We start from the raw sequence: 14,825 nt of genomic DNA, 5'->3' as shown, positions 1-14,825 counted from the left end.
CCAGAATATCGGCAATATATGAACAGCTTTAAAGCAGAAACAAGCACAAAATTAGCAGTGAGCACAGATTTCCAGGAAGGATGGGTTTCCCAGTGCTCCCTAGAAACCTCATCCTGACTTGGTCCGCACCCCACCCAACCACCCACCCACCCACCACAGCAAAGACAGCAGCTGAGCTGGCCATTGTCCTTCGCCTGGGGGCCTTTGACATCCACCCTGTGGTCAGCATTTGAGTTCTCTGCCTGTCTCTGAGGCTTTGCTCCAGTTCCTACGAATGGGGGTGGACGTGGGGAGTGGGGCATCCAGTTGGTGCAAGAGGACCATGAGGAGCAACCAGCAGGCCCTTGGGCCCCACCAGCTGGACCCCAGGGAGCCGGAGAGGGGAGAGTTTGCACGTGGCCTGTGGAGGCGGGTTTGCATTTCATTTGTGAGTAGCAAAGGATGGTGTCTCCTTCAGCCCTGAGGTGGGCAGGACAGGGGCAGCAACGTCAGTTACCTGCCCTCCATGACGTCACGCTCCTTCCTCCTCCTGGTGGTCCCAGTGTCACTGTTCATGGGGTGGGTTCCTCCCCGTGTTTGCTTGACCGAGGTGGGCCGCAGGCACTTGTACCTGGTGGAACCCACCTGCGAGGCCCACCCATCCACACCTCTCCTGCTCACCTTCCTGTCCAGGTGTGGTGGGTATGCTTTACCAGCCAAAGATTCCCTCGTCTAGAACCTTTCCCTGACCCTAGCGTGCTAGGCCTCAACTAGCGCACTTCTAAAGGGGCTCTGTGACTCTGGGGCACCCAGTGCTAAGGGGAGAGGATTCCTGCTGAGTCTGGGCCACCATCCCCTCCAAGTTCTAGGCTCAGTGTCAGAACCCCACAGACCCTGGGGGAGAATTGCTCTTGTTTGGGGCGTGGTTCTCTATAAAGTCTGCAGGCTATTCCCTGAGGGATCGGTCTCCCTACTATCCCAGGGGTGGGGGATGGGGCCTGGCTGCAGACAGCTGCAGAGCCAGCTGATCAGGCACTGAGAACAGAGGCACAGCACAGAGCTTCCTCCCAGGCTTCTCCTTGGTTCTCTGCCCCTTAAGGCTTGCCTCCAAACCAGAGAAGGAAACTCAGGCTCTCACGGGCTGCCTGGCCTGGAAGAGCCAGAACACAAGAGAATCAGCCCTTCAAGACACCTCGTCATTCCCTCTGAGCATGGTGCCCGCCCTTATTGCCTGCCATGTGGATCACATGGACCACGGCCACCAGGAAATCCCTCAGTCATCATGCTGATATCCCAAGTACCACACATATAAAGGAGAGATATCACAGCTCTTCAGGTCCTGAGAAAAAGAGGACCAAGGCATCACGGGATGAACTGTGTAGCCCCCAAGAAAGATCTGTCATAGTTCTAACCTCCAGCACCTGTGAATGTGGCCTGATTTAGAAACAGGGTCATTGCAGAGGGAATTAGTTAAATTAGGATGAAGTCATACTGGAGTTGGGGCGGGGAGACTTAATCCAATATGACTGGTGTCCTTGTAAGAAGAGGAGAGACACAGGGAGGAGACGGCCAGGTGGAGACACAGACACATGGGGAAGAAGCCATGTGATGAGGCAGAAATCGGAGTGATGTGTATCCACAAGCTTCCCTGGTGGCCTGATGGTAAAGAATCTGCTTGCCAATGCAGGAGATGTAGGTTCAATCCCTAGGTCAGGAAGATTCCCTGGAGGAGGAAATGGCAACCCACTCGGGTATTCTTGCCTGGATAATCCCATGGACGGAGGAACCTGCTGGGTTAGAGTTCATGGGGTCGCAAAGAGTCAGACACGACTGAGTGATTAAACAGCAGCAATCTATAAGCCAAGGATGCTGAGAATCACCAGCAAATCACCAGAAGCCGGGAATAGACAAGGCAGAATTCCACCCTACAGGCTGCAGACGGACCACGGATTCCCCTGGGAGAGGACCAACTCCTGTTGCTTAAGTCACCTGGCTTGTGGTCCTTGGTTACAGCCGTGCCAGAGCCAAGCAGAGTCTGGAGTAGATTTTACTGCCTCCTCTCCCTGCTCAGAAAACACTCTCTGCTGAGCGTTTCTCTTTCTCTGCTCTTGATCCAGGCTGTGTTCACATGAGACCAGGTCACGTGGCTCATTCACCTCCAAAGATGTCTCCAATCACCCAGATGTTGAGCCTGCTGTAGACTAAACACCAGGATGCTCGGCCAAGTCCTCCCCGCTTAAATCCTAATGTTTTGGCATCTCGGTCATTGCTGCAGGCAAGGCATCTACCCTTGAAGAAACCCACGTCCCTTGTTGTGATCAGATGCCGCCGCAGTCGAGCGGAGCAGCCAGACTCTTCCGTCTGCCAACTTCGTCTCAACCCCACCAGGACCACATTCCCGTCTGACTGCTGTGTGTGACACAGCACATCCCTGCAGCCCGGATGTGATTCTGATTTTTCTTTTTGTTCTAATTTCTGATCATAAAATGAATCTGAGAGCCATCTTCCATGACCGTGTGTCAACAAAAATATCTAGCAAAATGGAAGGGCTCCCTTTTGTCTGGACCCCAATTCAATATATCCTGTTTGACTCTTCTGAAACTTTTTTTTTTTTTTTGGCTGTGCTGAGTCTTTGCTGCTTTACACAGGCTTCTCTAGCTGGGGGCTTCCCTGGTGGCTCAGACAGTAAAGAATCTACCCGCATTGTGGGAGACCTGGGTTTGATCCCTGATTGGAAGGATCCCCTGGAGAAAGGAATGGCTACCCACTCCAGTATTCTTGCCTAGAGAATTCCATGGACAGAGGCACCTGGCAGGCAACAGTCCATAAGGTCACAGAGTCAGACGTGACTGAGCAACTTTCACTCCTTCACTGCTCTCTAGTTGTGGCGAGCAGGGGTGGCTTTTCGTTGCAGTGTGTGGGGTTCTCATTGCAGTGGCTTCTCTTGTTTCAGAGCACAGGCTCTAAGGCACATGGGCTTTAGTAGTTGTGGGATATGGGCTTAGCTGCCCTGCAGCATGTGAGATCCTCCCAGACCAGGGACTGAACCTGTGCCCCCTGTATTAGCAGACAGATTCTTATCCACTCTATCACCAGGGACATCCTTCTTCTAAAACTTTAATTCTCACTTTAATTCGTTGGTCTCTGTTAATCAGTAGCCAGGCTGTAGGGAGACCGGTCAGCGCTGTCAAAGGAAATGACCTGGAGGAGTAGAGTGGACCATGCCATGGCTGAACAGCTGAACCTTCAGAAAGACCAGAACTCTGGGTTCTAAAGGTTTTCAGGGCTCTCCTGGCCCCGGTGCCCACTGTGTACCAGCAGAGGAAATGGGCACATCCATACTTAGATCTGATGGACTTCAGTTCCTTGAGGGAATAAAAATTCAAGAGATTCAGATCAACCCTGTGTGCTGTTGGTGGGAATGTAAATTGACATGTTACTATAGGAAACAGTCATGAAGATTCCTCTAAAAGTTTAAAATAGAGCTGTCATATGATCCAGCAGTTCCACGTTTGGGCATTTATCTGAAGGATATGAAATCTCTATCTGGAAGAGATATCTGCGTCTCCGTGTTCACTGTAGCATTTTGTGCAGGGTCTAGGTTTGGAAACAAGCTAAGTGCCCATCAGTGGACGAATGGGTAAGAAAATGTGGTGTGTGTGTATGCAATGAAATGTCATTCACCATCAAAAGGAAGGAAATCCTGCATTTGCAACAACACAGATAGACAGAGAACATGATGCTAACTCAGAGAGAGAAAGACAAATGCTGTATGATTTCACTTCTATGTGCAATCTTAAAAAAAAACGCAGTCTCTTAGAGACGGAGCGCAGACTGATGGTTGTCAGACGTGCGGGTGGTGAAAATGGGTGAACGAGGTCAAACATACAAACTTCCAGTTATAAGGCAGATGAATCGTACGGCATGCACAGTTGTATGCAACGTTCAGCATGGTGACCATAAACTCTAAGATTTCTTTAAAGAGAGGGAGAGACTCAAATCAAAATCTGAAGACACACATCCTCCCGACAACGAGAATACAAACACATTTAAATTTCCAGAAGACTATGTAATGCTTTTCGCTACTTAATTTAGATAATGCTTACTCCAAGTTTATGTCCATGTGTTTAACGCCCCATAAAACTACTTCTACTTAAAACACTGATGTACAGAGATTCTTTTTTACCCTTTTGCGCTGGTCAATACACAGGTAGTTAGGTTTTATAAACTAACTAACATCTCAGAAACCTCAGTTGGTGGGATTTTTTTTTCCTGCCTCCAGTAATATATTCACCAACTAACCACATGTATGTTTTCTTTGAAAAATAAAAATGAGACAACATTTCTGCCCGTCTCACTTGACACTGCCTGGAGCCTCCCCACCCCAATCCCCTGGATTCAGACGACCTGAGTAATTTGGTTGGCACTTGTGGGCTTATAATGGAGCAGAAATGTCCAGTCAAAGGACATTTGAGAATGGGAGTGGACAGGATAGAGGAGTCCATCACCCTGGACCGTCTCAAACTTGACATTTAATCTATGGAAATCAACCTCCTCGTGGGTGTCCAAATGGCCTCATAAATGTCACCACATTTCCAAGGTCAAGACGAGGCTGGCGAACCTGGATACAAGATGCTGAAATACATCAGAGCAATGACCATCCAGACGGCCTCAGTCTAAATGAGAGACCTCGGAAATGAAGCAAAACATAATTGGGCCAAGGACTCGGAATGGATGCTGTCACAAGCACAGCTCATCCAAGACAAATTAGAAACTCTGATGCTTGAGTTTCAAGAAAATGACATGATCAAAGGAAGTAAAGCTAGCGGAAAACACATCTCTTGCTCTTACGTGTTCAAACACACCCGAGTACCCACCCAATGGACCCTGGGTTTTCAGCATCCACAGCATGGGACCAGATGTGTCTGAGAATTTAGAGCTTTGTAGATTTTAGATAGTGCATATATTATGTATTACATAACCCTTCTGCTAAGGTCTGAGGCTTCCCTGATGTCTCAGACAGTAAAGAATCCATCTGCAAAGTGGGAGACCCAAGTTTGATCCCTGGGTTGGGAAGATCCCCTGGAGAAGGAAATGACAGCCCACTCCAGTATTCTTGCCTGGAGAATAACATGGACGGAGGAGCCTGGTGGGCTATAGTCCATGGGGTCACAAAGAGTCAGACACGACTGAGCGACCAACTCTTTCACTTTCACTTTCTGGTACGATCTAGGGCAGCCCCACCAAGTCAAATCCATTCGTATTTTTGTTGTAAAATATGTGAAGGCTCAAACTGAAAGGAATAAAGACTCTAAGGATTCTTGGTTCAGATTTTGCTACCAAATGAACTTTGCTGTCAAATGAGTATTTCTGGACCTGGAAGTGTTTTGGAGTTTGAAATTGGTAAGTCATCGTGTTGGACATAAAATATTGTCACCACTTCCCAGATGAGGTTACAACAGGCTGTGACTCCAGGCCCCGTTGCGTTCTCCTCCCCCTCTCCCTCCTGTTTCTCTTTCTCTTTCTCTCTCTCTCTCCCCTATGAGCCAGGCTGCCATGTCATGAGATGCCTGGTGGAGATGCTCTCATGACAAGAAACTGAGGGAAACCACTGTCCAACAGCTCATGCGGCCTTGACCCTATGGCCCACAAGGAGCTGAGTCCTGCCAGCGATCCCATGAACAAGCCTGAACCCGATCCTTCCCTGCAGAGCCTTGTGATGGCCACAGCCTGTGAGAGACCCTGACCCAGAGGATCCAGACAGGCTGCACCCAGGCTCCTGGCCCCCAGAAGCTGGGAGGTCACAAATGGTGTTTTAAGCCACTCAGTTTGAGGGTAATTTGTTACACAGCAGCAGATAACGCCATTTGTGTGGTTTTGGGAAATAACTCATTAATAAAAGCTGTTTCCTCTGCTTTAAAAAAAAAAAAAATGACTTGGTCATGTTTGTGTGTGGCAGAAACTGACACAATTATCCTTCAATTAAAAATACAGAAAAAAGTGACTTGGAGCAAAAGTGACGTAAAGCAAGAAGTTATTGAGACACACTACCACGTGGAAGAACTTCAGAAATGTGATGTAAGTGAAAAGAGCCAAACACAGCTCACCTATTACGGGCTCCCATTTGTACAAAACGTCCAGATCAGGCAAATAAACAGAGACAGAAAGTAGGTCTGTGGCTATCGGGGTCTGGAGGAAGGGGGCTTGAGGATTGCCAGCTAATACGTACAGGGTTTCCTTTTGGGGCAATAAAGAAGCTTTGGAACTAGACAGAGGCAGTGATTGTACAACATTGTGAATATATGAAACAACACTGAGCTATGCTCTCTAAAAGGGTTCTTTTTACATAATGTGAATTCAGCTCAATTTTTCTTAAATGACTGAAAGTTATATTAAGTTGTCAATTCTGGGTAACGTGCATGAAATTACTCTTTCATATATATATTTTATATACCCAACATATATAACACAGAGACATATACTTCCCACTGCAGAGGGCAAGCTGAGTACAACCAGCCCTCCAGCCACCAGTTTGCCCCATCAGATCTCAGTCATTCCTGGTGGCCATGTGGTCACTGCCTCTGTTGGCCATCTCCGCCCCAGGGACCTGTTTAGTGGGATCTTTCCCAGCCTCAGGAAAACAGTTCTGGTGGGATCAGAGATAAAAATAAATCTGCAGGCTGCTGGGCCAGAGAAGCCAGATACAGACAAGAACGTGCTGTATGATTCCATTTATATAAAGTGCAAAAACAGACAAACCGGATGGATGCTGAGAGAAGTCAGCATGGGAGCATCTTTTCGGGGCTGGGACAGGCAATGGGGAGGGGGTGGTCACATTCTAGGTCTCAGTCTGGATGCCAGTGACACAGGCATGTTCTGTTGGTGAAAACACATCAGGCTGAGCGCTTATGATGCATGCGTATTCCCGTCAGACTCCTCTGTCCATGGGATTCTCCAGGCAAGAATACTGGAGTGGGTATCCAATCCCTTCGCCAGGGGATCTTCCCAACCCAGGGATCAAACCCAGGTCTCCCACATTGCAGGCAGATTCTCTACCATCTGAGCCACTAGGGAAGAGTGTATTACGATAGACTTCAGTATTAAAACGTTTAAAAGTAAATAATAAGTGCATAAATCCATTGGATACATTTAATTTAATTTCCTGCCAAACTTTTGCAACACTGGCCAGGGGCTTGGCTTCAGGTGGCAAGCCCCAAGAGACGGGCAGGTTTGTGGCTCCAGTCCTCCAGGCCCTGGGATGTTGTTCAGATGCCATTTAAGGAAATCAACGCTCAGGAGGTGGATGGAAAATGCTTATTACAACTTCTCTCTTGCGCAAACAAAAGTGTGTCTTATCCACTGCTCAGGGTCCTCTCTGCACTCGATCTTAGCCAGAAGGCCAAGAAGCTCAGGGTCCCCTCTGGAGATCAAGAGCTAAGTGCCTGCACTTTATCACTTCAGCCCCGCCCAGCACAGGAAGCAGAGGATCCAAAGCTGCTCTCACAGACCCTGAGATGTGGGCTATGAAGCAGGGGACTGGGACGTTACTAGCCCAGACCAAACTGTTCCTGGGCTTAGAGTTAGGAAAATAAACATGGACTCACAGAGGGCAAACACTTCTCTAATTTCCTCGGAAAGAATCCAAATGCATAGGACTGTTACTAAGTCCTTGGAGAAGCTGCTGCCCCGACCTCCCCTCCTTAGGCTTGCAGGCACACAAAAGGCTATGAAAGGCCAATGACTGCCCCCACCTCAAAATGGCCTTTCAGATGCCCCCTGTCAACCCCAAGCGAGGCCCAGCATGCCTGACCCTGTGAGGAGATCTTACCACTTCAGCCCAGGCCCTGTCAGCATGAGGGGTGACATGCAGAGTGGGTGCCCTCAGGGTTGGGGGAGAGGCAGCTATCAGGTTACCCTTGGAGGCACCATGCACATGTGCATGCACAGACACACACACCAGGTGGGCAGCCTCCCGCAGAGCAGGGCGGGGAGCCTGCCAATTCCTAGACTCTCCAGATGCTCACAGCCCACACTCTGCTCCAATCCCCAAGGAGCACCTCAAATCCCCAACCCTGGGCTGGCAGAGCAGAGGGCGCCCATTCACCCTGTTGGTGTCAGCCAGTCTGTCTCCTACTAAGAGGCACTTCCTGCTTCCTGGTGACAGTGGGGGCCTGACATTTAACACTGAGGATGTCTCTGAACTGGGCCTCAACAAACAGCAGTCGCTTCTGAATCTACTCCTCTGAAAGGTCACCAGCCAGACACACAGAGAAAAGCCAGCCACCACTGCTACCCATCTGGGGGCCCCCTACCACCCATCGTCTTTCTCCACCTCCGTCTCCTCCCCCACCTGTCTGGCTTGTAGAGCCTGGCACAGGTGAGAGGGCAGCAGCCAGGGCCCCCACCTGCCAGGATCATCACCCTCTCAACTTCTGCCCTCCCCCGCAACAGCCTCTGGAGGTGGCAGCAAAAGACGCTTGTGCCCTCTCCTGGGGACCAGGAAGCCCTTGGGGTCAGACAGGGTGGGCTTCCCTATGAGGCTCTTCCCCTTCCCCTGGAGATGCTGGGGCCCCTGAGCCAGGTGATGGTCCCACGTCCTGAGGAGGAAATTGTTCATGAAAGCACAGCAACTGCAGATCCCTGCTACTTCCTCCCTTCGCCGCGGAAATGGACAACAGCTGTCACAAGCCCGGCTCCACTCAGGCAGTCTGTGAGCCTCAGTCACTTGGCCACACTGTTCAAAGTGCGGGGCCCAGGGCTGGGAGGCTGGATTGCGACCCCCACCATTCCCCTATCCGGCTTCCCCGGTGGCTCAGTCAGTAACAAATCTGCCTGCAAGAAGAATCGCATGGCCACGGGAGCCTGGCAGGCTACAGTCCATGGGGTCGGGAGAGTCAGACACAAGGTAGCAACTAAACCACTGCCAACCCCTCCCCCGTGCTTCAGGGCGAGGGAGGGACAGAGGTCGTCCAAGACAAGGCGTCACAGCCAGCCCCCACCCACCAGGGGGAGGAAAGCTCTTCTCCCAGACAGACCCGTGGGCCAGGACAGCTGAACATAAGCGATCCGCCGCTTTTCCTGGGGAGAGAAATCCAAAGGCCCCTTCCATGATCAGCACGCATTTTTCGTTTTCCTTCTGTGAGAAAATGGAACCAAATCCTCGCTGCAGCTGGAGACTCTGCCTGCCTACACCTCGGCCACCCTGTGACACCTCCAGGCCGAGTGCTCACCGCATTTGTTTGCTCTTTCTTTCTTCACTCACCAGCACGTACTTGGCTGAGCACCTGCTCTGTGCCAGGGCTGCACTGAGCGAGGCCAGGCATCCTAGCCCCTTGGGGCTGATCGTCTCGTGAAGATGTCACCCCAACAGCCACGGATCCAGGGAGAGAACCGGCCAGTTGGGACCAGGGCTCTGAGGCACCTGAGAAGGTCACAGTGACGCTGGGAGTTTGGCCAGGAGAGAGGGACTGGGGCAGAGGGATGGGGTGGAAGTGGGGCTTGGATGGGTGCTCCAGAGAGACAGGGCCTTGCACGCCACCCCTGCCTGCACCCCTGCCAGCTCCCGTTCCCACAACTCAGAGGCTGGCAACGGAGCACTCACCTGTGGGCCCAGAGTCCACATCCAGCAGGTGCAGGAGGCCTGCCCCTTGGCAGCTGGCTCTAGGCAAGAGCTTGGCATCTCTGTGCCCCAGTTTCCTCATCCAAGGCTGCAGAGGCGGGGGTAGAGCTGCAGTGTCTCACACACCCGAATCTGCTGACCCTGAACTCTTGCTTCGGAGGACATCATGCTCTCTCTGTGGAGCTCAAAGTCTCTGATTGGCCCACAGGGAATTTACCAACTCTGGAAATATCTGCTTTTTGTGCTGACCATGCTGGAGAACCAATCGAGGGGGGTGTCAGGCAGCCAGAGGGGCACCTTCCCCAAGGGGTCAGGAGCTGCCTCTGGGGCCAAATTCTGGTGCTAGAATTCTGATCCACTCCTTTGTGCTGTGTGACCTTCAGCAAATTGCTTAACTCCTCTGAGCCTCCATCTTGCTGAGAAATGGGAATAATAGTAATAGTAATACCTACCTTATGGGGTTACTGTGGAAAGTAAAAGGATTAATAACATGTGATCAGCACAGTATGTCAGTAACTATTGGGTCCTTGAGGGGGTGACTCTTCAGAGGGGAGCAATGCCCTCTGCCCTTTGGAGGGGACAGCGGGCAGGCACTGATCAACCAGATCCAGCTCCCCAGCCATCCACTTGTCTTCATCCCAGAAACTACTTTTGACCAAGCATCCTGCTAAGAGCTCATTTTAGCTACATTTTCTCAGTTAATATATCTCTAAATGTGCTCTCATCTGAAAGTCTTGATTTTTTATGGTTTTCTTTTCAAATTATGAGAAGCAATGCCTACTCACCTATGGTTAAAAAAAAAAAAAAGAGTAAGTAAATGCAGAAAGATGAACAAAGGTCCCTCCACCACAATTGGCATGGAGTAGGGATGGAATCCTCCCGCTCCAGGTGTGACTCTCGGAGCCTGGGATGCAACCCAGCTTCCCACAGACACACCCAGTGCCTGAGACATCACGCTTCCTAGAGCCATCCAAAGTGACTGTCCTGGGAGCATCCATTCATTCTTCACACCCGGAAAATCTCCACCTGCTATCGCTTCACTCTATGGTTCATGCGGCTAGCTAAGGCCATCACACCTGGGTCTGAATCCTGTGACCCTGGGACCTGGGACCTTTCCTCATCCATAAAATGGGGCTGCTGAAGGAAAAAATAAGTCAAACTCTGCAAGAGCCCTTGACACAGCTCCTGGCATACATTAAGTGCTCAGTTAACAGCACCAATAATGTTATTGCTGGTGGCCATATGATGGGACAGGGGTGGTGTTATCAAGGCCAACAACCACCAAGGGGGTCCCACTCAAGCCCACCTAAAAACTAGGGGAGGGGCACCCAGCATCCACTGCTCATCTCACCTGCAGACAGAGAGCTTGGCGTTCATCCTCCGCTCCCACCACCTTGGCTGGGGGCTGCTCAGGGGGGCCATGAGCTCCTCGGCACTTGGTGTGTGCTGAGAGGGAGTGGGCAGGACACCCAGCTGGAGCCACAGGGAGGTATCCCAGGACACCTGGCCCCACTAAGCCCAGGCAACCTGCACATCTCCGAAGAAGGGATTACAGTAGTGACCACCTCTTGGGACTGCTGTGCAGTCAGGGAGAGAAGATCTGGCACATAGTCAGCATTCATACTTATTTTGTCTGTCTGAACCTGTAGATTTCTTTTCAGTTCAAATCCATGGGCGAAAACGCTGTTCACCAAAACAGAACTCAAAAGAGGTTCCTCCCTTACACCATCCTTACCTGGGAGAGGGATTGTCAGCAAGGGATTAAAGAGCAGCCTTGTTGGGTGCTGTCACTAGGGACTGTTTGCACCAAGAAGGAAAAGCAGCAAAAGTGGGAAGGAAAAAAAAACAAAAAAACAAAAAAAAAAACGCCCCCAGGTCTGAGGCTGGGAATGCACGTGCCCATGCCGCCCCCTTCTGGGCAGATGTGGAGTTGCAAGAGCAGAGAGCACAAAGCTGAAGGCTGCCGGGGTCCCTGAGGAATGAAGCTGCAGAGCCGGAGTCCCAAGCGCCTACCCTACGAAGCTCTGGGTCTTCTTTAGGGGCAACTAAAGCTTTAAAATCACTGCAGATGGTGATTGCAGCCATGAAATTAAAAGACGCTTACTCCTTGGAAGAAAAGTTATGACCAACCTAGATAGCATATTCAAAAGCAGAGACATTACTTTGCCAACAAAGGTCCGTCTAGTCAAGACTATGGTTTTTCCGGTGGTCAAGTATGGATGTGAGAGTTGGACTGCGAAGAAAGCTGAGTGCCGAAGAATTGATGCTTTTGAACTGTGGTGTTGGAGAAGACTCTTGAGAGTCCCTTGGACTGCAAGGAGATCCAACCAGTCCATTCTGAAGGAGATCAGCCCTGGGATTTCTTTGGAAGGAATGATGCTAAAGCTGAAACTCCAGTACTTTAGCCACCTCATGCGAAGAGTTGACTCATTGGAAAAGACCCTGATGCTGGGAGGGATTGGGGGCAGGAGGAGAAGGGGACGACAGAGGATGAGATGGCTGGATGGCACCACAGACTCGATGAACGTGAGTCTGAGTGAACTCCGGGAGATGGTGATGGACAGGGAGGCCTGGCGTGCTGCGATTCATGGGGTCGCAAAGAGTCGGACACGACTGAGCGGCTGAACTGAAGGCTTTGAAGAAGAGAGGGAGGGGCTGCCCAGCCGGGGAGCGCTGACGGAAGGGATCCTGGCAAAGGATTGCCCCAAATCAGAAACGAGTATAGGTGGTACCTGGGTTGAACAGGCCTGCCCGGTGGGTCCCTGGAAATGCCAATCTCCATCCTTTCATGGTAACTGGCCTCTGGGAGCTGCTCCCTAAAGGCCATGAGTGGGGCAAATGTGGTGCAAATTTTAATGAGACAACCCCAAAACACAGTGTTCAAGATAAACACTATTTTAAAAATTCAAGATTTCCATGATGAAAAAAAAACATGGAAAATTTTAAGTGAAAACAGAATCAATATTTCTGATTTTTCCCTTTGCTTCAGGTGCCAGTGTGGCTCAGCACAACCCTGTTACTTCTTCCTCTTAAAGCTTTGATATTTTGTTCATCATGGATTTTTGTATTAATTTTTGTTTTTTGCAAATTGCATGAAAATACCATATATCTTGTTTACTGTTACCGCACCTCCTTGAATTTTGCCGCAGAGGTGAATGCGGCACTTGGCTCACCCTATTCCCGGCCCTGCATGGCTCTCCCCCAACTCCTGGGCCCTGTAGCCCCTGTCCTTGGGCCTTGCAGGCAGGCAGACCTGGTGGAGTCCCATGTGGCTTCTTATCATCTGAGCCACTTGGGGTAAATGGCTGAACCTCTCTGATCCTCAGCTTTCTCATCTGCTACAGAGGATCACAGTTGTTGCTGAAACGCAGGTTGTTGGGAGGATTCAATGAGCTACTCTCTGGCGTGCAGCAGTGAACCTTGAGCCAGCATCTTCGTAAAGGCCTGTGACCACTTTTGTTTCTACAGTACATGATTCAGAACCCAGCGGTGATTCAGAGGGATGTATACGTACAGCCTATTAGCAGAAGGACTAACGTTCCTCTTACCAAGGATGCTTACGGAGAAGCAAAGCCCTGGGCAAAACACTGCTGCCTTTCCCAACAAGTCACTAACCGTGCATCCTTTCTGAACACCTGTCCCTTCCAAATCCCCCAATACCTGGCCTCAGGGAAGCAAGAGTCCGCAAACCACCCTCAGCTCCACCCTCCCTCACTGGGACTCCTGGGACAATGACATTCACCCTTGGACCCTCTGTTACCTCCTTTGTCCAATGGGAATGCTGGTCATGTCCCCTAAGGTCCCAGGAACAAGCATTTGAAGAGTCCTTGGCACCACAATATTACCTAACTAATATTACCTTCAGTAGAAGAATCATAATTGATAGTGCTGGAAGAGAGCATGGGTCAGGGCAGACCTGTGCCCTTGGACACATGACCTCACATCTCCCAGCCTCTATTACCTGGTCTGTGAAATGGAGTGATGACTATGACCACATGACATGGTCATTGGTGAGATTAAGTGACATGGTGCGCATAGAAAGTTGCACTCTCTGCCTGGCCCATAGAGGGGCTGCCCTGCTGCCCCCACTGCCTGCAGAAGGAGAATGACCCTAGGGGAACTGGTGGGAGAACTGAGTCCAGGCCTCTCTCCTCCTTAGTATCTCAGTCCCCCCACCACTCCCTGCACCACCAAGCACCACCGCATCATTGAAACATGAGATTCATCCCACTATTTTTCCCATGGTCAGCTGTCATTTCGTATAATTTCTAGCAACAGGAACCAACCTCATGGGACTCACATGCTCATGGTGGTTTATGATCCCTGCAGATGGAATGATAGCTTTATGATGTATAATTGGCCACATATAAGCCCACATTTTATTTTTATTTATCATTATTGCTAATTATATGAGCAAACTCTTGTCACTTAGGGGAGCATATAAATTATATCTCAATAATTTGTGCAGGGCTGATTTCCAAAGAAAAGAGAGTCAGTGGGCCCATCTAACATATAAATTTTATATATCTAAATTATACAGACACAGACACATATTTATATATACATACATGCTCACATAAATACATATATGTATTGTGTTTGCATATATAGATACACACATTTATATTTTTCACACCACTTTCAATCTCCCAGAATTTAAGAGCGCATTTTCAAAGAAAGACTGTCAAGGGCAGGCAGTTTGTTGTGTCAGCTTGGCTAGGCTACTATCCCCAGTGATTCAGTCAAGCAGTGATTTAGGTGTTGCTGATAAGGTACTTTGCAGATGTGGTATTGGCCCATAGTTAGTTGTCTTGAAGCAAGGGGGATTGTCCCAGATGACCTGGGTGGGCCTTGTCCCATAAGTTGAAAGGTCTTAAGAGCAGGACTGGGGTTCCCTGGTGAAGAGGAAATCCTGCCCGTGAACAGCAGCCTGAGTTGGTGCCTGGGAGTTCCAGCCCTTCCTGAAGACAAGTCCCATGATTCCAGGCCAACCCAGCCAACCCCACAGGCACCTAAGCCAACTCCGCTCCCTGACATTCATCTGCAGCTGGTTCAATCTCTGGTTGAACCCTGACTGAGACAAGGACCTGGAGAATGACAACTCACATGGCAGGCCAGGTGCCCCTGCGCTGGCGTCGGATATAAACACGTCACATGGAAGTGTTTCTTGACACACCTGCTCAAAGAACCCAAGAGGGTATAACCTGTCACAGCCAGGCCCCAGACT

This window comes from Ovis aries, chromosome 13 (genome assembly GCF_016772045.2).
Source record: "Ovis aries strain OAR_USU_Benz2616 breed Rambouillet chromosome 13, ARS-UI_Ramb_v3.0, whole genome shotgun sequence".
NCBI lineage: Eukaryota > Metazoa > Chordata > Mammalia > Artiodactyla > Bovidae > Ovis > Ovis aries.
Note: the sequence above shows the minus strand (reverse complement) of the source record.